This window comes from Cupressus sempervirens, chromosome 11, assembly GCF_028749045.1.
Source record: "Cupressus sempervirens isolate cs-2001-9-10 chromosome 11, ASM2874904v1, whole genome shotgun sequence".
Taxonomy (NCBI): domain Eukaryota; kingdom Viridiplantae; phylum Streptophyta; class Pinopsida; order Cupressales; family Cupressaceae; genus Cupressus; species Cupressus sempervirens.
Window position 1 is genome coordinate 250,766,147 of NC_143128.1, and position 23,871 is coordinate 250,790,017.

Here is a 23,871-nt window from a genome sequence, read left to right on the forward strand (position 1 = left end):
TTAAGGTTGCAATTTTCTGTTCACGATGCTTGTGGGAAAGAGAGTCTCACAGACTAATGAGAAAGAGCTGCACAAGGAAAAATTATCTATAAAAGATCAGTGCATCTAGATTTTTTCATGTTCTGATTTTTTTTAAACACTTTTTTAGTTTTTTCCCAATCTTTGGATTTGTAATTTCTTATTATTCTTTTTTAACCTTTTAATATTTTATACACAAATATAGGGTTATGATCGGTTGCTTTCATGGTGAAGATTAGAAGCAGTTCTAATTTTGTTTTTCTACGGAGCATTTAAATTTGATGCAACATCACTTTGATGGTGTGATTTATCGTTCGCATTGTTACCAATGTGATGAAGAAAGATCATATAGTCAAGTGAAAACTAATTTGTGGACTATTACCAGATTAGAAATAATGATTTATAAAGGCCTGAATACAAAAAGCTTTCCAAAGAAAAAAATGATGAGATATATTTAAGAAGAAGAGGATGCCAACAAGAGAAAGATTACATCCTTCCTCCAAGAAAGAGTGGTAGAAGACTCCAGTGAATAAAAAAACTGACCTGCATCCTTTTATGTCACAATCATCTTCCTGAAAAGAAAATACTCGTTTTCTTTTTCATAACAATGGCCCAGTGGAAAAGGGATGAAAAGGACAAGGCTGGGGAAGTTATAGACAAAAGCATCTCTCATTATATTTATGACAATGGGAATCCATACAACATTTTTAGATCATCATATTGATGAGATACAGTGACAATAATTCCCATTGCACTTCTTGATTACATTGGCCTTGGGTATGAAAGGGTACATACCACCTTTTTACCCAAGGATAAAACTTGTATAGAGACATAATTAAGAACAATCAACACTAGATAGCTCAAACTAGAAGAGTCCATTATTTCTTTGGAAGGATTCTAAAAATAGATCACTGGTTAATATCATTGCAACATGTGCTATATGGGCATTTTTGAAGGCAGCAGATTGTAAGAGACAAGCATAAGGTGCAACTTGCATTATCACTGTTCTCATACAATCCGTTGAGATCCTAGGCCTTGTAAACTATTTATTCTTGAGTGGAACTTGTTAACTTATGTCGAGTAAATCTTAAAATATTTATATACTACACCAAGCCAACGCAATAAGTTAGATAACATAATATGGCTAGATATATATATTGTTTCTGATATTCCAAACCCATGACAAGTGCATTTTTCAAATTAAGTTGACAAGAATGGAAAACCTTGTCTTGTGTACATAATTAGTGTTTCTAAGTTAAAAATGACCAAACCATATTATGGATTGGGATTACTTGTATGATTCATGTTCTCAGACAATCGCCATGTCATTAAGCCTCCATGTATTTAGCATGATTCTGATGCAATCTATGGGCGACCAATACAATCACTTATTAATGGCACCATATCTTACTACATATACGAAGGATTGATGACATGATGGTTGGCTGAGACCATCCATCATCATTTAACCATCTATCATAGTTGCATTTCAGTATGTTGCATCCATCTATTATATTCACATACATCACATTCTATTCCCCATCATCCTATTGCAATTCTGAAAGAAAACATTCAAGTCCCCCATCATATCATGATTCCACATGCACTAGATTCTTTACATAATTACACTTGCGATACAATATCCTATTACTCATATATTTATACAAGCCTGCCAAGTATTTCATACTTCACTGCATTTCACAGACACGACATTACATCTATCATTGATGCATTAGTAAAATATAGTGAATCAACTATTATATTAATCGTCTCTTAGTAAACTGATTACTACAATGATTGTTTGGTTAATAATAATTGATGATTATATTTATCATCCAAGATCGTCAAACATTATGTTGATTAAGATAGTAATCAACCAGTTACAAATAAGTTAAGGATGGTATTTGTTCAAATGCACCTCTTCATCCTTGATCACAAGTATGTAAGGATGATTGTCTCATTCTCTCGAGCATCGAATTGGAGGATTATATAACCCTTTCTAATCCGTTAAGGATTGTTTTGCTAAGAGCATATTGCCTTTCAGCAGTCTGGGGCAAGAGGATAAAGTATTAATTAGAGACAGCATCCCAGAGCATACTTCTATTGTTACATCAGGCACAACCAGTTTATTTGTATGCACCGCATTCAATTGAGCATATAAGTATTGCTATTCTAGACACGACCAGTGGACATTATTGCATATATTTCTATTTCATTATCACAGATGAAAACCAAATTAGTTGAGAAATACATCATTAATTGCATATAATTATTCTTTATTAAAAACAATGGTGTATGTATTAAAATATATCAGTTGCTCGTACAGTCGATCAGATCACAACATTGTATATATTATCAGCATTTTTTTCATCTTCAGTGGAAAAAATTGCATATAAATCTGTTTATGAAATTGAACATATTTCCTGTTAGAAATACTAAATTATCATAGATTGATTGCTTAAACAATCACAAGTGTACATAACTTGTTCAGGATTGTAAGAAGAAAACTATAGTGTCCAGGATTGAGGAAAAAGGGGAAATTACATCATTTATTCTATAATGTAATTTGTAGAATTCCTTGATGCTCCCTTCTAAGACGACCATGAAGTACAAACATAGTACCTGTCAGGAAATACTAGCAACTACTGAGAACAAATGTCACTACGCCAAGATGCATATGTCTGCAACGGAAAACCACTCTATAGGATGCCGGAAAATGTAACGGTGTACAAGAAAAGAAATTATTCATATTCCTTGTGCGGGATTTCCACCTGTCTCATAAAACAGCCAATAGAATATAATGACCTCTTTTTGTTTAATAGAACTTCATCCACCCATTTCAAGGAAAGTTCTATACAATTTCTCTTCGATTTCAAAATTTGTAGTTATGTAAAGCACTAAATATTCTTGTCAAAGGCAATCAGACTGTTTCTCAAACTTTTTTTTTCTGTAATAAGTGTTATTAAAAATTTCCCCGTTGGTAGTATGCCAATCGATAGGAAACTAATAAAGAAATGGTAATGCTTGCAATGCCTATATTACAGCTGCGGCTGCAAGATCTTACAAACGCTTCAATACACAATTGACAACCATATCTTATTATTGGTTTTATTATTTTCTCTTTCATTTTGATGATTATTTTGTTTTCTAACAGAATTTGTTAATGTTTGGTAGCTTCAGTTGGATAAACCCATGAAACTAAACTGAAGATATATATATATATATATATCGAGAGAGAGAGAGAGAGAGAGAGAGAGAGAGATAAATAATTAATTGTTACATTAATTAAATAATAATGAATAGACATGTCTCTCCATGTGTTTTACACAGTATAAGAGAGTGATCTCTACTTTTGGAAAACATATACTGAAGAGGGAATGGTAATACATTTTTAGTCATCGTGATTGGCTTAGGTGCCTTTCTGGTTTTTTTTTTGTTTTGCCAGTTTGCTTCCTTAGTTTTTCCCTGGTTTTAGGTGCTAGAATTTTAAACTGTATTATGTTTCCAACACACTTTTGTTAGGACTTCAAATTTTATATCTTATATATATTGAGTTTTGGGTTTAGGGTTAAAACTTGTTTTAATCTTTATCGAAAAGCATTAACATGGTATCAAAGCCGGGCTACAAATGTAATTTGAACATTAATTAACTGTGAATGTGAAGGAGGTGGTGATTATATAGAGAAATTGTCATGAGCCCAAATAATAGATGATAGATAATGATTAAAATGTCATAAACCCTCACAAATCTATCTATACATTTAATAATAGATAATTTGATTTAAATACATGTTATGAACTATTCTTCTTTAGTATTGATATTTAAATCAATAAAATATTAATATAAAATACATATACAATACATTCATTCAATATTTTACATAAATAAATTAAGTTTCACTCATCTAATAATTGCATTCAATCACTATACAAATCAGATGACATTAATGTCATTATACTAATAATAATATTATAAATCTTAGTTGACTGAGAAAAGATCACTCAATGGAAAGAAATTACATGAACATGTCAACGGGATGCGACTCCTCTAGGAGTTATGTCACCCTATTTAGGGAGGAACCCACAAATATCAACGAGGAGATAAGGATGGAGAATCATAAATGGAAACAGAATCAGTTTGCTGACGTGGATGCCGCAGGGGATATACAAGGTGCCAAATCATGCCAAAACGGAAGAGTATGAAATAGAGAGGATTGGGGCACAAGTTCTTGCGATAAATTTTGCTGCAAGGAAGGACCGTGGCCCCGTCTTAGCTAAGAGAACAAAAAGTTAGAATAGAGCAAAGGAAAAGTAACGAGCAAAGAGAAATTATAATAGATGGTCAAGGTATCGCCAAGCTGGATATGGGCAAGAAAGCCTAGGCCATCAGCCACATGACCAACAGCATTAAATACCATTTTTTATTGGTAAAGCAATGTCACCAGTCAAAATTTGAAGATATAGATACTAGATGTTACATCGGTAAATCCATAACCCTTTCCAAATACAAATTGTTCGTCTATGCATATCTCATGCTTGAAAGGTATGTTGAAGGACATTATAAATCGCAAACATCTAATATTGTAATTGAGTGATTGATAATTTAAGATATCATTTAATATTATAAAAATAGATTGGGGTTTAAATACACAAATAGGATTAGTATGGAGAATTGGAGTAATTCTTATATTATAGATTGTACCTTCTAAATCATATTAAGAATTATTTTGAGTCTAATATGGTTGTGTAATCAATACTATTAATAGTTGTAGATACATCTATAAGAACTATTGTATTAGTTACATATTGGATAGGGAGTGTACACAGGGGGAGAAGTAAATCGGTTGCGTTCAGGAAAATAAATGTCAATATGGATCTAAGATTTGAGGGAGCCCTAAGTTGAGGGTGTCCAAACTCAAGGAGCTATTAATCTACCATCTGTGATAACTTGTAATAATAAATGTAACTCCCTATACAAGAAATTCATAGTTTGTAATAATCAGGAAATAATATAAAAAATGAATGTAATTTCCTACACAAAGAAATTCATATTTTATTTATAAATGAGGAGATAATTAAATACAAATAATAAATAATATTACAATTCATATTACAAATAATATATAACTAAAAATATTAATAAACAACTAAAAATAATAAAATACAAACAAATAAGAACTAAAACACATTAACTATTACTCTCGACACAATTAATTGTTCCCCCAAGAGACACAACTGGTCAAGAAGGCAAACATATATATATACAATGTTGACTAAAGGTAGAAGGACAGAATAGGATCGATGTGAAGAAGCCCCAACAAACCGTGGCAAAAAAGCATTACCATACAGGCAAAGACATCTGGAAAGGAATGACAGACTTCCAAGCGCCAAGTCAAACAAGACAGAGATCCATATCCCATTATCCACATACATGTTTACCGTATAGATTAAATGATTAATGCACACAGACAATGAACAAGAACAGCAACAACAGTACTCCTTTTATTATTCACGTATGCCAAGACATTACATTATGCTTCATAAGATCAGATGATTTACAATGATCTCAAACGGGGTATAAATACTTTCCGCCGAACCTTCCCTAAGGGGTTCATCGGCTACATAACAATCCTAATCTACCCATCGGCTACAAAATCTTTACCAACGACATGAACCTGTTGGCTACACAATCTTTACCGACGACAACACCTTATTGGCTACACAATATTTACAAATGACATCATCCCCCCTAAAAGAAAAGTTGTCTCCGGACGACAATTACATAATATCCAAGACAAATTAAAAAACAAAATACATTAACTGACTAACTATAACAAGATAGATTTGCTTCTATCATATCACTTTCACATTCGTTCCATGCCTAAACCAAACTGGTCTCCAAACCATGCACATCTGTAGTCTTTGCTAACACAATATTGATTCCTTCGCTGACCTTGATAGCCACTTGTGTTGCCAACTCTGCTTCCAACTTTTGGGTACCTTGAGCCAAGTGTCGTTGTACTGTCTTCAACTGGATGATCAACTCCTCTCGAGCTCTCCATGCATCCATCAAGACAACTTCACGACCAACACCTGCTCCAAGTGCCTCAAGTGTATCACCTCCCTCAAAAGGCCTCCTCCAGTGCTCTCTCCACCTCTGGCACACTATGCTTGTAGCAGCTCCAGGTCTCATCAATCGGTCACACTTCTCATGACTGATAACCGCAACGATTGATAACACCATTTTTGTCATTTTCTTCCAATTCCACACTCTTTGGCAATTGCTGATGTTTTACTACCTGATTTATGTCTCTCCCTTGCCTTCGACATCATACATTACTTATGTTGAACTATTTCAATCTATCGTTGTTTTTTTTTTCTCTTTTAGGCTCCTACCTTTGCTCGTACGCTGTCCCTTACCTTCTTGTTCCAATCAGATAACTTCTTAAACCCACACAAGATATAACCGCGGAGAATAGAATGGCTTGGCGATAATGTCCTCTAAAGCAGTCCGCGGAAAGATAAAGTAACCTGTAGGAAGGAGCAAGACATCCACTGACAAACACGTTCGCGGGATATGAAAAGCTTCTACATCACTATGAGCGGGAGAACAGAAAAGAATTTTGCGGAAGATGGAAACACAAACAGGCGCGGGAAAACAGAAGATGTCCATGGGAGAAATGGCTGCGGAAAAGATATAAGGCCCACGGAGATAGAGACACCCGTAGGAAGGGGGTCCGCGGGACCACCCGTGGGACAAGTGTCTATGGGACAGCCTGCCCGCGGAGCGACAGTCCGCGGGTGTGGTCGCGAGCACACTTCCGTTCTTCTTCTTCTTCTTCTTCTTTTTAAAAAATAAATTGTTTACCAACTTTTTTTTTTCTTTTTCTTTATTTATTTATTTTTATTTATTTCTATTTTTTAAATTTGACTATAATTGCTCAATTTTCCCTCTAGACCTCGCCAACCTGCGACGACGAGGGAGACGTTCGGACTTGGCCATTCTGTCATGTCCCCTTTCTAGCGACATGACTTCTATCGTAGATTTGCCTATCATTGACTCTCGTAGGCAAATGATTTTGGAGAGAGGGTCATTCTGTTGCCAGAAGATTACATTTTTGCTCTCGGAGAATTATAATTCAGTAAGTGGGGCCTATTTGTTCTAATATTGAATTGAGATTGCACTTTTAATTTTATAAAGTTATTTATTTAATTTTATAAAGTTAATTAATAATAAAGTGCATTATAATAAGAAATGTTCTAGAAGCTTCCAGTGACTTCTTAAAAAAAGTAAATAAATAGAGAGCAGGGGGCACCCATTTGAAGCAAGTGGTTTTGTGGATTCGACTTCTATTCCAATTGGAGCAATTTGTAGTCATTGGTCTGCAAATTCTCAAATTATCTTTGAGAACGAAAACTCCCATTGATAAGCAATTTTGAGGGTGTGGAATATCACCTGAATTATTGCAATTTGGAGGTGATATCGCAGTCACTTCACCAGGGCAGAAATCTGGGGCCTAAGGCCAGTTCTAAAGACTCAGTTCAGTGGAGATTGTTAACAGTGAAAAATTGTTTGAAGCAAGGAAACTAGGGCTTACAGAGAAAACCCCTCATACCAACTCGTAACAGCAGAGGCACCTTTAGTTTTTGTTGCAGGAGCATTCATGAGCGTCAATATACTCTGAAGATTGAAACGCAATATCAATGGAGACTGGCCGCAGGTATTAAGGGGAATCAAAGATTGGAAGTGGTCTTGATTTTTTACAAATAAACTCGCGCGGTCTGTTCTTGATTTCGGAATAGTCATTAAAGACGGCAGAAGACATATTCCAAACTGTTTCGAATCACATGCAATTTGAAGCACCATTCTCCTTGACGCCAGGCGGGTTCAGTTTTAAACAGTTCGGGCCCCATTTTGTCGGTTACAATTTATAATAACTGTCCGCATTAATCCAGCAATAACGTTAGACGGGTCAAGGACGAGTGAGAGGATACAACCCTGATTTATTGGCTCTAATCGCACAATAGTGGTGTCTCAGCCGGATTAAGGAGGTTAGACTGAAGCAGACCCGATTCCACCAATTTCATTAGCAGGGTTACATTCAGACAAGGGAGGAGCGCTATAACTCATTCCGAAATTCAGATCAGGCCAGTACGTCACCATAGCTGAAGCGTTTTTGCACAAGCCAGTTGGTAGTTGGTGATTAAGCGGCATCAACACTCTTTCCAGACTGTAATAGGCAAAACAGATTTGACAAATTCATATGACGACTATTGGAAACGACAATTTCAGGTTTTTAATATTGCTTAGTTATTCAGTCCAGACTCTGTCATTCGATTATTGGGTTGTTATTAAATATTGAAAGGATTTGCTATAGTACTTGTAATAAGACATTTCCTGAATATTGTTGGTACTATTATCCATTGCATTTTGTTACATCTAACTTGGTGAATTTGCTGGAGACATTACAAATTAACGGTTTTCATTCCAAGTATTTGACGAATTGCTACAGTCTAGTATTGTTTTTTTTTTAAGTGACCCATATAGTGAGGGTTATCACACATTCTGCGACGACGACGAACTCTGCTTGCATGGTACATCTTGAGTTTGCACCCGTTCACTGCTTGAGGCACTTCTTGCCTGTCCAAGGTGTGCAATTTTATTGCTCCATTGTCAAATACCACCTGAATCTGGTATGGTCCGACCCATCTAATCTTAAACTTTCCTGGTTTAATTTCATCCCGTCGGTCATACTTCAGAACCAACTACTCCGGTTGAAACCTGTTCAGTTCCAGGTGCTTATCACGCCATGCTTTGCATCTGTTTTGTGTCACCTCCATGGCCCATTGTGCCTACAGTCGTCGCTCATCTAGATTATTTCTTTGTTGTTGACACCCTTCAACTAATTTTATGGTGTGGTGTATTCTTTTTCTTTCTGTGCAGTTCGTGCATCATGTACCGGACAATGGGATCTTTCTTTTTTCTAGGTTTGAACTGTATGTTCTTCCCCTGAGCTTCAGGCATAACCGCCTTTCCTTCTTCCATTTTTCTGTATTCCTTCGGACATTCATTTTCCTCTGTTTTCTCACCTTCATCAATCCTTAACATGTTACAACTTGGAAACAATTTGTAGTCTTCTATCTGCCAGTGGAAAAGGCCATTCACCGAGTCTAGGTCGTCGTCATTCAATCCTCCTTCTAGTCTCAATACTCCTTCGTTCGGTTCCATTCTCCTCTTTCCTTCGTCATCACTTTCGCCTTCGCCTTCTGTGTCCGACAACGCTGCCTCCTCTCCTACCATTTGTGTGTGCAGGTCAATTATGAATCTTTTGCCTCCGCGCTCCATTGATAGGGTATTTCGTTTCCAATCATGTTTTACTTTTTCTTTCACTAACCAATTCCATCCCAGAATAGCATCATATCCTTTTCTTTTTAATGGAATGACCACGAAGTCCAATAAAAATAGCTGCGTTCCAATAGTTACCAGTTGCGCCCTCAAGGTTCCCAACAGTTTGATCCTGTGCTGGTCTACTGTGAGCAACTGGAATGTAGGTGGCCACAACGTCGGCTTTCCCAACTTCTTCCAGGTATCCTCCGGTAACACATTCACGCCGGACCCTCCGTCGACAATTGTGTCTGTTAGAACATTTTCCAAAATCCCCATCTCGACGACCGCCAGATGCCTTCATGTTGTGAGTGCCAGAAGAATTGGGTCTGTTGCCATCGCTTCACTGCTGTCCCTTCCTGTGTCCTCCGTTGCTTTTGGAAACGGTGTATAATTTAAAATGGCCGTCCATAACTGGGGCATTGTGAGAAGAAGGTCACTTATCTTGACCGGTACCTCTGTTTGTAAGATCTGCTGTATGATGTTTTGTTCTGCGGAGTTATTTGTCGGGGTGCCGGTGGTGTCCGTCAACTGAGATGTCTCTGCCTGCGATGCCTTTTCAATTTTCGCCCGCGCTTCCCCCAATTTCCTCTTTTCTTTCGCCGGGTCAGAGTACACTTTTGCTTGCCTCTGTGTAATTGCTAGAACTTCCTCTTTGTCCGTCCCGACAGTGATCAAATTTACTCCGGACTTTGGGCACTTGGCATCTTCATGATTGCCAGGTCCATACCATCTGCATAATAATTTTGGTGTGTTTTCCGTTGTACAATCCTAGGCAAAGTGGCCCCACAGATTACATGCTCGATATTGAATAATCGGCCATCCGTTCGCATCATACTAAATTCCACTTCGGCTGCCATTGTTATTGCTGGCATTGTTGTTGTTGTTTTGCCTTCTGCTATTATTTCTGTACGCACTTGAAGTGGCGCCATCAATGTTTGTGTTTCCATTCCCTCCTAACGTGGAAGCTTCCTGTGTAAGAAGCACCTGTTGAGGTCCTCTGGTTTTCAGATTGAAGGGGCATTCTTTTATGGAATGTCCCATGATTTGGCATATCTCGCAAAACTGGTACTTTGGATAGGATCCCTTTGTGTGACTTTCTGCCTTATATTCCGTGCACCATAGTTCGCTTCCCTTTGTTTCCTTCTGCATGTTTTTAAATTCCTTCATCATACGGATCATGTTCTTCTATAGGGCGCAAACCTTCTTGCTATTGTTTTCATCGTCACTGCTATCCTCTCTTGAGGACACGTCCTCATCTGAGTCGGAGGAACTATTCTTTTTCTTCTTTTTTGTGCTCGGCTTGCTTTCCAAGTTCATTGCTCTATTGTATGCTTCTGTGTATAACGACGGTGGCGCAATTTTCATTTTCTTCCGCAACTTCAGCGTAGGCCTTACACGAACCATTTTTTCTGAAGTCCGTCCGCCGGCTTATTTTGCATTTTACTTATCAAGTCTTTTAATTTCCTGGCGTAGACGCGGATAGTTTCGTTCTTCCCCTGCTTAGTAGTGAATATCTCTGCTACAATTTCGTTATCATTGCGTAACAATTGAAATTCTGCGATAAACTCCTTTTTAATGTTGTCCCAACTGTTTAGCTTTTGTGGATCTATATCACTAAAGCAATCAATTGCAACACCCCGTAGGGTTGTCGAAAATTGCCTCACCCATTCATTTGCATTTGTTATGCCATTTTTCCTCTAGATCGTTTCACATGTTTTCCAGTGTCGGATGGGATCGATCGTACCATCACCATCAAACTTCAGCAGCTTTTCTTTTGGTCCTGCCATCACTACTGGATTTTGTGCACAGGCGTTGTTCGGTCCTGCAACACTGGCAGTGTTCACTCCCCCACCGTGACTTTACACTCCCACACCGGCAGTCTGCACTCCCACACCGGCGGTTTGCACTCCCACATCGGTGGTCTGCTCTCCCACACCGACGGTCTGGTCTCCCACACCGGCGGTCTCAACAGCTACGAACTTTGGTGAAGAAGGATTTTCTGAAGTTGTCCCTTCTGGAAGTGTATCTCGGACGAAGAGTTCACTCCACACTCTTGCTCCCTTGGTACTCCGAGTTGTGCGAGTCGATTCTCTTCCATCTGGATTCTCTTCCCTTGGCGAATACAAATTCAAAATCTCCTCCCTTGCTTCTTCCACCAACTCCACCCGCTGTCGAGTCTCCTCGAACAATTCTTTCGCGCTTCTGTGTCTGTCGAAAATCTTTTGGAACCTCCTTTTGCGTTCGGCTTGTTGTGCCAAAATTAAATTTTCTTGCGCAGTACGTATTCCATCTTTTCCCTTTACCTTATTTTGATCCTTGTTAAGCTGATTTGGCATTAAGCTTCATTCCTCCCTCCTTCCAGGTTCATAGGGCAATGGCGCCAAATGTTTACCGTATAGATTAAATGATTAATGCACACAGACAATGAACAAGAACAGCAACAACAGTACTCCTTTTATAATTCGCGTATGCCAAGACATCACATTATGCTTCATAAGATTAGATGATTGACAATGATCCCAGATGGTGTATAAATACTTTCTGCCAAACCTTCTCGAAGGGGTTCGTCGGCTACAAAATCTTTACCGACGACAACACCCTGTCGGCTACACAATATTTACAAACGACAATACATGGGGATATAAGTGATTAAATTGAGAGCAAGAGAATATCATCGACAGTGTATAAGACGTCACTCAGGATAGGGGAAACAAACCTCAGGAAGTTAAGGAAGATTTCTCCAAACGTGGATAATATAATTGTCGATAAGACAACTCCTAGAGGCATGGACAGAGTCGGAAGCCATTAAATTCGTGAATCCAAAGCAGACAGTTGGAAGTGCCTTTGACGGGAAGGAAGAATAGCCAATTAAACAAGTACGACCATCACTAGTAACAATTGAACAATATTCACAAGACATCATCCTAAGCCACTTCCGATTGTGAAATAACAGAGAGCCAACAAAGGATAAAGAATACAATAAGGGATTGGGCATTGACCAAACCGGTATGAGAACTTATCATTAACAAAGAGAATTCCTTAATTATTAATGGAAATACTTAGAGGGCATCCAGTTGGATGCAGAGCCTCTCTTGAGGACAACAGAGATAGAGGGCATTCTAGTGTGAATGTCAGATTCCAAATAGGAATCCTAGAGAAGGGATTTATGGAGAATCCCTTAGAGGCAATATATATATTGTAGAGGTGAAACATATGCATATGTCAAAGATGAGAGCCTTGGTCGAGGTGGGATCTTTATTAAGTGAATAATCGGAGGTACCAAAAGAGGCCTTAGGAAGATACTCTTTTATGACAATTACTTAATCGGGAAGCAATTTTCACTAGAGGGTTAAGTGATTTGAAAGGAGTTTCTTCTGAGGGATTAGAAAGGGCTAGATAGGGTAGTTTTTATATTATTAGTTTCATGTTTCTAATATAAATTTCATATATTTTTTCATTATACTAATGATTTGATGGAGATTCCTAGTTCCAATCCAAATCCAGACAAGGGGACATTACAGTGGAATCAAAGCATAATCCTGTCATCCTGTGGATAAAGGCTTATGCAAACTTACTAGAGAAGAACAAAGACAACAATGAACTATTTAGCAAATGAAGTAAGGTCATATATGGAGCAAACCAACCAAACCAATCAAACTCTATTAAACCAAATGGAGAAATCAAATCAGGCTCTCCTACAAGCCTTATAGAACATGGAAAATTCAATCAATAATTTAAAAAATCAACCAAACCTGGGGAGAGAAGCTAGTTCAATCCATTCTGAAAACAATATTATAACTTCAAGTTCAAGTCTGCCCCAACCAACATTCCTACCTAGAAGAACAAACCTAAGAGAAGAGGAAGGGGTAGAGCAACCCTTAACTAGCACAAAAGATATTGCAAGAGTGTATGCAGCCCTAGAGCCTCACATTCGAGAAGTAGTCTCTTTCAGGGAATTTTGTGTGAATAAAAGAAGAGAAATACCTAGAGGTTACATAAATGAAGAACTTAAATGCAAAGTAAGCAAGGTTGCAATCCCAACTTTCAATTTATCAGGGGAAATGTTAGCTTATCAGTGGTTAGAAAAACTTAATACATTCTTCATCCTAAACCCCATGATGGAGGAAGAAGCCCTCTGATTCACCATAATCCTTTTGGGGGAGCAACACATGATTGATGGACGCAAGGACATAGCTCATTAACTCATAAAGATGTGAAATCTTACGAGGAGTTCTCCCAAAAACTCATAAACCGATTTGATGAGAAAGATACTGAATGGTACTTCCAAGAGTTGACACACCTTAAGCAAATAGGAGCCCTACAAGAATATGTTAAAAAATTCCAAGAAATTTTAGTCATGATCCCCTATTTATCCCAAAAGAGACTCACACGGATGTTTTTAGAAGGTCTGAAAGAATTGACAAAAACGATGGTAAAACCCCACGAACCACAAAATCTGGAAGAAACCATAAGGAAAACAAAATGGTTGAATCTAATAATAAGGAAAGACCCCGGAATTTCCCCTCCAAAACATTCCCTTGAAGTGAAGGAATTAGTAAGGATGACCAAGATAAACCATGCTAGTTATGCAACAAACCTTGGAGCATCAGACACAAACGCCCTCAACGAGAAGAACTAATCCAAAATAACTTGTGCTTCAAATGTAGGGAGCCTTGGGGACGGGGGCACCAATGTAAAAGAGGACAAGTAAATCAAATTGAAGAGACAAATAAGAAAGCCACAATAGAGAAATCAGAACAAGGAACATTGGCGGTCATATCTCAAGACGAGAATAGGCCTTTCCATATCAAAGGTGTGCTTCAGGGACAAAAGGTAATTGCGCTAGTGGATATGGGAGCTTCTCATGATTTTATCAGCAAACACTTGGTCACAAAAAGAAGGTTAAAAACACAAGACTTTGAAGGTTTAAGGGTCGAGTTGGCAAATGGCACCCTAGATCATTGTAGAAAGATGGTTACACAAGTGGAATCACCACTAATGGACATGTAATTAAAAGGAACCTTTATGTAGAAAACATACAAAATGATATCATTTTTAGGAATGCCTTGGATCAACTCCCTAGGACTTTTTATCATGGATGGACCAAATCTACAAATATGCTTCAAACATTAAGGGAAAGACATAACACTAAGAGGCATGCCCGACGGATCAGCAAGGGTAGTATCTTCTAATAAAATGGAGAAAATATCAAAACATAACCAAGGAGAAATGATAGTCCAATGTATGATCTTGGATAATAACCCCACTAAAGAGAAAACATTCCATGTAGAGATTCAGCCCATCCTTAAGAGGTATAAAAAAGTGTTTGAAGATATACCTCCTGGACTTGCCCCCAAGAGAGGTTTTGAACACACCATTGAATTGGAAGAAGGAGCAAAACCAGTAATCACTACGCCATATAGGCATCCCCACAAATATAAAGAAGAAATGGAGAAAACTATCAAGGAACTCTTTGAAATGGGGCATATACAACCAACTAGCGGCCCATTTGCATCATCTGTGGTGTTAGTAAAAAAGAAAGATGGAACTATGAGAATGTGCATCGATTATTAGGCATTGAATAAGAAGACTTAAAAATAGATACCCTATCCCTATAATTGATGAGCTAATGGATGAATTACATGGAGCTCGTTATTTTTCCAAAATTGATTTAAGATCAGGATACCACCAAATTAGAATGAAAGAAGATGTACCAAAAACAACATTCAAGTGCCACTATGGACATTTTGAATTCCTTGTACTTCCCTTTGGGCTCACAAATGCACCAACAACTTTCCAATCCTGTATGAACCATACCTTTAGACAATAGCTATGAAAATTCCTTCTCATATTCTTTGACGACATTCTCATTTATAGTAAGACATGGGAGGAACACCTAGAACACGTTAAAGAAGTCCTTAGTATTTTAGAAAGAGAATCTCTGTATGCCAAAATCTCAAAATGTGAATTTGGACTTGAAGAAATACTTTACCTTGGACATAAAATCAATAAAGGAGTAAGTGTGGATGAAGAAAAGATCAAAGCTATCAAGGAATGGCCAAAATCAAAAACCCTTACACAACTCAGAGGATTTGCGGGATTATGCAGTTACTATTGAAGGTTTGCTAAAGGATTCTAAAAAATTGCAGCCCCTCTTACAGACTTAACCAAGAAAGCAGCGTTCACTTGGGATGACAAAGCACAACAAGCCTTCAAGCAACTCAAAGTCATTATGAGTTCATGCCCAGTATTGGCCATACCAGATTTCTCCATACCATTTGAACTACAATGTGATGCCTCGGGAGATGGAATAGGGGCAATACTAATGCAAAAGAAACATCCTATAGCTTTTGAAAGCCGCAAACTCACAGAAGTTGGAAGACATTATTCAATTTATGACAAAGAGATGTTGGCAATAATGCACGTCATCAGTATTGAGTTTGTGGGAAATTCATAGTCAAAACAGATCATAAAAGCCTACGCTTCTTCTTAAATTAGAGGGATATAAATGATAGACAACAGAAATGGGTGAGCAAAATTCAAGCCTAAAATTTTGACATAGAGTATTTCAAAGGAGTAAATAACTGGCAGCAGAGGCCTTATCTAGAAGATCCCACATCAACCATATTTCTTGCATTTCAAGTTGGAAAGATTATATAATAGCAGATTATACAAAGGATCAAATTGCAACAGAAGTAATAGAAGGGAAGGTATCCAATGGAGATTTTAAGATCTCAAATGACATCATCTTCTACAAAGGGAGGATCTATTTGACTTCAAAATCTAAGTTGAAAAAGATAATTATGAAGGAATATCATGACAGTCCCTTGGTAGGCCACCTTGGATATTACAAAACATATAAATAGATAAGGGAAAAATATTCTTGGAAAGGATTAAAAGGAGACATACAAAAATATGTACAAGAATGTAGAATCTGTCAGCAAAACAAAGCGGAGCAATCACACTCTGCAGGACTATTACAACCACTACCTATTCCAAATAAAAAATGGGAAAGTATATCTATGGATTTTATAACAGAATTTCGAAAGGTTCAAGGCAAAGAGAACATCTATTTAGAGGTAGACAGACTCAAAAAATTTTCACACTTCTTCCCCATCTCTACAAAATATAAAGCACCTCAAATTGTGGAAGTATTCTTTAAAGAAAATTTTCGTCTCCATGGATTACCCAAGAACATTGTAAGTGATAGAGACAACAAGTTCCTCAACAAATTTTGGCAAGAATTATTTAGACTAGCAAGGACTTCAGTCATCCCTAGCACCAGTTATCACCCCTAAACCGATGGTCAGACTGAGATCATAAAAAAGTGGATGGAGGGATATCTAAGAAATTATGTCACGGGACATGAAACGGCTTGGATCAAATGACTACACTTGGGTGAGTATTGTTATAATACAACCCATCATGTCCATAAGGATGAGTCCCTTCAGGCATTGTACAGATATGAAATTATGACATTTGGAGGCCTAATCATCCCTGAAAGAAGAGTACATAGTGCATAGGAGTTCATTCAAAGAAACATTGATATTATAAAAGAATTGAAGGATAATTTACATGTTGCACAGAACCAACAAAAACTCTATGTAGATAAGAATAGAGTAGAGCGATCATTCCAGGAAGGGGATCTAGTGTACTTGCGATTACAACCCAATAAACAATCATCTATTAATAAGAATGGAGCTAAGAAACTCAAACATCGATTCTATGGACCATATAAAGTAATCAAAAGAGTTGGAGAAGTAGCCTATGAGCTAGAATTACCTAGCAATAGTCAAATCCAAAACATATTCTATGTATCCAGACTCAAGAAGGTTTTGGGCCAATAGATAGCACCCTGTGATGAACTTCCCCCACTAGATGACAAGGGACAACTCAAGTTGGAGCCGGAAATAATTCTGGATATTAGAGAGAAGGTGCTAAGAAACAGAACCATGAGAGAATTCTTAATCAAATTGAAAGGATTGCCGGATGAATATGCTACTTGGGAAAAAGAAAACCTCAAATTGCTTGAGGACAAGCAAAATTGATATGGAGGGACTGTGATAACTTGTAATAATAAATATAACTCTATACGAGAAATTAATATTTTGTAATAATCAGGAAATAATATAAAAAATGAATATAATTTCCTACACAAAGAAATTCATATTTTATTTATAAATGAGGAGATAAGAAAATACAAATAATAAATAATATTACAATTCATATTACAAATAATAAATAACTAAATATTAATAAACTAAAAATAATAAAATACAAACAAATAAGAACTTAAACAAATTAACTATTACTCTCGACACAATTAATTGTGCCCCCAAGAGACACGACTGGTCAAGAAGGAAAACATATATATACAACATTAACCGAAGGTAGAAGGACAGAACAGGATCGATGTGAAGAAGCCCAAATAGACAGTGGCAAAAAAGAATTACCATACAGGCAAAGACATCTAGAAAGGAATGAAAGACTTCCGAGCGCCGAGCCAAACAAGACAGAGATTAATATCCCATAATCCACACACACGGGGATATAAGCAATTAAATTGAGAGCAAGAGAATGTCATCGACAGTGTATAATAAGACATGACTCAGGACAGGGAAAATGAACCTCAGGAAGCCAGCAAAGATATCTCCAAACTTGGATAATATAACCACCGATAAGACAACTCCTAGAGGCGTGGACAGAGTCGGAAGCCATTGAATTGATAAATCCAAAGTAGATAGTTGAAAGTGCCTTTGACGGGAAGGAAGAATAGCCAATTAAACAAGTATGACCATCACCAGTAACGACTAAACAATATTCACAAGACATCATCCTATGCTGCACTCGACTGTGAGATAACAAGAGCCAACAGAGGATAAAGAATACGCTAAGGGATTGGGCATTGACCAGCATGAGAACTTACCATTAACAAAGATAATTCCTTAATTATTAAGGGAAATACTTAGAGGGCATCCAGTTGGATGTAGAGCCTCTCTTGAGGACAACAAAGATAGAGGGCATTCTACTGTGAATGTCGGATTCCAAATAGGAATCCTACAGAAGGGATTTATGGAGAATCCCTTAGAGGCAATATATATATATATATATATATATATATATATATATATATTTTGTAGTGGTCAAACATATGCATATGTCAGAGATCAAAACCTTGGTAGAGGTGGGATATTTATGAAGTGAATAATTAGAGATCCCAAAAAAGGCCTTAGGAAGATACTCTTTTATGACAATTACTTAATTGGGAACCAATTCTCACTAGAGGGTTAAGTGATTTGAAAGGAGTTTCTTCCGAAGGGTTAGGAAGGGCTAGACGGGGTAGTCTTTATATTATGAGTTTCATGTTTCTAATATAAATTTTTATATTTTTTTTCATTATACTAATGATTTGATGCAAATTCCTACTTCCAATCTAGATTCAGACAAGGGGACATTACAGCATTACAAAATCTGATATATGGGGAATGTGGATGTTATCTAGAATTACTAATGCCAGAGTTTAGTGATGATACTTATAAGTGGGTTTAACTATGATTAATTGTATCAAAATTTGACATATAAAGAATCTCATATTCTTTCTGGGATCATTCTCAATTGACCTAATAGAAGGGGTCATTACAAGTGGTATCAGAGCATGATCTTGCCATCCTGTAGGGTGAGAAATTAAATAAGAAGAAATCAGAAATTGTTCAAAATTCAACCTAAGTTTTTCCATATTTTTATTGAAGAGGAAGTTTGTGAAAGGTAGAGTAATTTAGGCACAATGAGGAGAAGATTCCCAAAACCGGCTTTGTTCATAAGGGAGCCTCTTGGAGCATGTTTCTATCTGAGCACAATAATTCTACCATTTGTTATGGAAATGGGAAAAATGAGCAAGAGAGATCCATGTAGTACTTATTCACTATTGGCAATAGGAACTTAAATGAATATTGGTTGCTTTGTGTCTTTACTTCCCTATATGATATAGATGTATAAAAAACGTTGCATATCAAGTTTACTTGACTATATAAAAGAATTTATGTTTATGAACTTTTGTGAATATAACTTATAATAAAGGAATTGAGCTGTTTATAACCAATTTTCTTATTCTCTTACTTTTCTTCTGGGAGTGTATAGATGGTGTTGTGTAGGGATAGGCAGAGTAAACCAGATGCTGTACTACTGTCAAGCGCCCTATGACAAGTACATCCACACTCTCCCTAGATAAGTATAGGAGGGAAGTAAGGAATGAGGCTTTAAACATTTTAATTGTCAAAGACACAATAAGATAAATATATTTCCTACATAAAGTTAATTGAGTTTCTTACGTAGTAAAGAATATCGATAACGTTAGAATATGGGATATTTAAGTTTTAGCCAATTCTCTTTTTTCAATCACAATGCAAGCTTTAGAGTCGATTGATGGTGTTATGTAGGGAGGTGCAGAGTAAAACCAGAGAGTATACTACTGGTGTCATGCGCCCTACGATAAGTAAATATACGCTATCCTAAGGATGAGTATAGGAGTGAGGGAAGGAATCAAGGTTAAAAACATTAGAGGCATTATATGATAATATTTAGTGAAAATAATTAGATCTATTGCCTTTAATAATAAGGTCTAATATAGTGTGAGAAACATGAATTGCTTGAGGGAAAGCAATTCAAGGAAGGGCAAACTTGTCATGAGCCCAAATAATAGATTCAATAGATAATGATTATAGTGTCATAAACCCTTGCAAATCTATCTATATATTTAGTAGTAGATATATTTGATTTAAATACATGTTATGAACTATTCTTCTTCTTTAATATTGATATTTAAATCAATAAAATATTAATATAAAATACATATACAATACATTAATATAAATACATAAATAAATTTAATTTCACTCATCCAATAATTAAATTCAATCACTATACAAATCAGATGACATTCATGTCATTATACTAATAATAATATGTCTTAATTGAACTAGAAAAGACCGCTCACAATGACACAATGGAAAGAAAGTACATGGGCAAGTCGACGGGGCACAATTCTCCTAAGAATCATGTCACCCTATTTAGGGAGGAACCCACTAATGTCAATGAGGAGATAAGGATGAAGAATCATAAATGAAAAGAGAATTAGTTTTTCGACGTGGATGCTGCAGGGGATATACAAGGTTCTAAATCATGCCAAAAGGGCAGAGTACAAAATGGAGAGGATTGGGCCACAAGTTCTTAAGACAATGACTGCAAGGAAGGACTGTGGGCCCCGTCTTAGGAAAGATAACAAAAAGTTAGAATAGAGGAAAAACAAAGTAACGACAAAGAGAAATTATAATAGACAGTCAAGCTACCGCCAAGCTAGATATGGACAAGAAAGCCTAGGCCATCAGCCATGTGACCATCATTAAATACAAATTTGTATTGGTAAAGCAACGTCACCAATCAAAATTTGAAGATATAGCTACTAGAAGTTTCATCGGGTAAACCCGTAACCCTTTCCCAATACCAATTGTTTGTATATGCATATGTCATGCTTGAAAGGTATGTTGAAGGATGTTATAAATCATAAACACAATATTATAATTGAATGATTGGATATTTACAATATCATTTTTAATACTATAAAAGTATAATGGGATTTAAATATATAAATAGGATTAGTATGGAGAATTGGAGTAGTTCTTATATTATAGATTGTACCTTCTGAATCATATTAAGAATAATTTTGAGTTTAATATGGTTGTGTAATCAATACTATTAATAGTTGTAGATACATCTATAAGAACTATTGTATTAGTTATGTATTGGATAGGGAGTGTGCACAGGGGGAGGAGTAAATCAATTGCGTTGGGGAAAAGAAATTCCAATATGGATCTAAGATCTGAGGGAACCCCAAGCTAAGTGTGTGCAAACTCAAGCAGCTGTAAATCTACCATCCATTATGAGATTTGATATATGGGGAATATGGATGTTATCTAGAATTACTAATGCTGTAGTTTACTGATGATAACCATAAGTGGGTTTAAATATGATTAATTGTATAAAAATTAGACTTCTAAAGAATTGCATTTTCTTTCTTGGACCGTTCTCAATAGATCTAATATAAGGGGTCATTACAAGTGGTATCTGAGCATGATCTTGCCATCTTATAGGGTGAGAAATTAAATAAGGAGAAATCATAAATTGTTCAAGATTCAACCCGAGTTTTTCCATATTTCTAATGAAGAGGGAGTTTGTGAAAGGTAGAGTAATTCAGGCACAGTGAGGAGAAAATTCCGAAAATAGGATTTTCTCATAAGGGAGAGCCTCTTGGAGTCTGTTTTTGCCTGAGCATAGTAATTCTACCATTCATTATGGAAATGAGAAAAATGAGCAAGAGAGATCCATGTAGTATTTAATCACTGTTGGTAATATCAACTTAAATAAATATTGGTGTACTTTGCATCTTCACTTCACTATATGATATAAATGTATATAAAATGGTGTATATCAACTATAATTCACTATATAAAATAATTTATGTTTTTGAACTTTTATGAATATAACTCATAATTAAGGAATTGAGATGTATATAACCAATTTTTTTATTCTCTTACTATGCTCCTTGGAGTGAATAGATGGTGTTGTGTAGGGAGAGGTGTAGTAAAACCAAATGTTGTATTGGTGTCAAGTGTCGTATGATGAGTAAATCCACACCTTTCCTAGATAAGTATAGGAGGGAAGTAAGGAATGAGGCTTTAATCCTTTTAATTGTCAAAGGAAAATTAAAAAATTATATTACCTACTTAAAGTTGATTGAATTTCTTACATAGTAAGGAATACTGATAGCCTTAGAATAGGGGACATTTAAGTTTTAGCCAATTTTTTTATTTCAATCACTATGTAAGCCTCAAAGTTAATTGATGGTGTTATGTAAGGAGGGGCGGTGTAAAACCAAAGAGTATATAGGTGTGATGCACCCTACAATAAGTAAATATATGCTATCCTAAGGATGAGTATAGGAGCGAAGTAAGGAATCAAGGCTAAAAACATCAGTGGCATTATATGATAATGTTTAGTGAAAATAATCAGCGCTATTGCCTTTAAGGATAAGGTCTAATATAGTGTGAGAAATAGGATTTGCTTAAGGGAAAGCAATTTGAGGAAGGGCACTCCTGTCATGAGCACAAATAATAGATGATAGATAATGATTATAGTGTCATAAACCCTCACAAATCTATCTATATATTTAAAAATAGATATATTTGATTTAAAAGATGTTATGAACTATTCTTGTTTAATATTGATATTTAAATCAATGAAATATTAATATTAAATACATATACAATACATTCATTCAATACATTAATATAAATACATAGATAAATTCAATTTCACTCATCCAATAATTAAATTCAATCATTATACAAATCAAACGACATTAATGTCATTATACTAATAATAATATTATAAATCTTAATTGAACAAGAAAAGACCGCTTAGGATGATACAATGGAAAGAATGTAAATGGACATGTCGGTGGAGTGTGACTCCTCTAGGAGTCATGTCAACCTATTAAGGGGGGAACCCACAAATGCAATAGGGAGATAAGGATGGAGAATCATAAATGAAAAGAGAATCAGTTTGCTGAATGCTGTAGGGGATATACAAGGTGCTAAATCATGCCAAAAAGGCAGAGTACGAAATGGAGAGGATTGGGCCTCAAGTTTTTAAGACGACGACTACAAGGACCATGGGCCCCTTGTTAGGTAAGAGAACAAAAAATTATTATAGAGAAAAGACAAAGTAACGAAAAAGAGAAATTATAATAGATGGTCAAGCTACTGCCAAGTTGGATATGGACAAGAAATCCTAGGTTATCAACAATGTGACCATCAGCATTAAATACCAATTTTTATTGATAAAGCAACGTTACCAATCAGAATTTGAAGATATAGATACTAGAAGTTTCATTAGTAGACCCGTAACCCTTTCCCAATCATGCTTGAAAGGTACGTTGAAGGATGTTATAAATCATAAGTTTATAATATTATAATTGAATGACTCGATATTTAAGATATCATTTTTAATATTATAAAAATATAATGGGGTTTAAATACATAAATATGATTAGTATGGAGAATTGTATTAATTCTTATATTATAGATTGTACATTCTAAATCATATTAAGAATAATTTTGAGTCTAATATGGTTGTGGAATCAATACTATTAATAGTTGTAGATACATCTATATGAACTATTGTATCAGTTACATATTGGATAAGGAGTGTGCACAGGGGGAGGAGTAAATTGGTCGCATTGGAGCAAAGAAATCCTAATATGGATCTAAGATCTGAGGGAGCTCCAAGTTGAGCGTGTCCAAATTCGAGCAATTGTAAATCTACCATCCATTACGAGATCTGATATGGGGAATATGGATGTTATCTAGAATTACTAATGCTGGAGTTTAGTGATGATACTTATAAGTTAG

The 23,871-nt window shown here is 36.1% G+C and overlaps 1 protein-coding gene across 3 annotated transcripts in view; it reads left to right on the forward strand.

The window, feature by feature from the left end:
• Nucleotides 1-23,871, forward strand: part of LOC149529093 (ABC transporter C family member 2-like) — a 327,664-nt gene that overhangs the window by 199,161 nt on the left and 104,632 nt on the right. The gene's annotated exons all lie outside the window — the stretch shown is intronic.